General features: G+C 60.3%; 1 protein-coding gene across 1 annotated transcript in view; it reads left to right on the forward strand.

Moving 5' to 3' along the window:
• The window catches only part of PARVG (parvin gamma), a 26,229-nt gene that overhangs the window by 10,871 nt on the left and 14,122 nt on the right, over window positions 1-1,236 (forward strand). The window lies entirely within an intron of this gene.

A 1,236-nucleotide genomic window follows, 5' to 3' on the forward strand; every position in this document is an offset into this window, starting at 1 on the left:
CCACCCACCCATGCACCTGATCCCTCATTTCCTGAGGTCCTGCTTGGTGTCAGGCCTTGTGCTATGTGGGCCATAAAGACACAACTCCTGCTTTCGAGACCTCTTGGATTACACCCGTTGTGTGTTCAATGGCGTGTGGTCTTCCAGGGCCACCATGCAGTGTATTGGCTCACGGTGGGTGGCTTAGTGGGGATCCTGAAAGAAAGAGTGGTTAGTATAATCCGAAGGAGTCAGGAAAGGTATTGCATAAGAGGTGACCCATGGAGCTGATTAGGGCTCGGTTTGCAGAGTTAACTAGGGAGGGCACCCCGAGGTGAGGGAACAGCTTTGGAGAGGGCTCAGCTGTGGACACAAGCATGACTATTCGGGGCGGTGTCCCTGGTTCACTCCTGCCAGGGACAGGCCAGGGCATGGCCAGGGGTCTGGCCTCGCGAGAGTCAGGAGCTCCCCGGCGGAGCCTGGAGGCTGCTAGGCTCACTGGGACATGGCTGCGTTAGTCCAGGCAGGAGGGTCCTGGGGAAGGGGGATGGAGAGAATGATGACCCTGGTGGAAGTGACAGGGCAAGCCTCCGACAGCGCAGCCTGGCTTATAGCCTCAGGGCTTTGTGGGGCTCCTGCTTCTCCCGCTCTGCTCTGTGGTCTCCCCCCCACCACCACCCAGGCCCCGTCACGTGGAGCTGCTGCTGTTCCTCAGGTGCATCCGAACCTCCCACCTCTGGGCTTTGCACAGGCTGTTCCCCTGACACAAGTGCCCTGCCCGCCCCCTTCCCCATACCTGCCAGTGAGAGGATTCTCACTGCTCCCCAGATGAGGAAACCGAGGCCCACGGGAACAGCAACTTACCCAGGGCAGACGTGGCAGAGGAGAGAGAGGCTGGGGTGCTGGTCCCTATTCCACCACCTCAGGCTTCTTGTCTCTAAAATGGGCTCACAACCCCTGCCCTGCACACCCCTCAGACCCCGCGGACAATAAGAAAGAGTTCAGAGAACCATGGAGGTGGAAGCATGAAGGTGGGGCGGGGGTGCTGTGCGTGGTCCTGGGTCCCCTGCCCTGCCCTGCCCTGCCCTGCCCAGCCAGAGTCCTTGTGAATGGACAGCAGCCCTGCAGGAGGTGACCAGGTGATGCTGGAGGTGGAGCACTGGGCTGGGCAGCTGGCTGCCTGCCCAGAACCCCAAGTGGCCAGCTTATCTCTGTCACACCAGGGTCCCTGCTTTACCTCTGCAGCAATGGCTTTTT

Source organism: Hipposideros armiger, unplaced genomic scaffold, assembly GCF_001890085.2.
Source record: "Hipposideros armiger isolate ML-2016 unplaced genomic scaffold, ASM189008v1 scaffold_164, whole genome shotgun sequence".
NCBI lineage: Eukaryota > Metazoa > Chordata > Mammalia > Chiroptera > Hipposideridae > Hipposideros > Hipposideros armiger.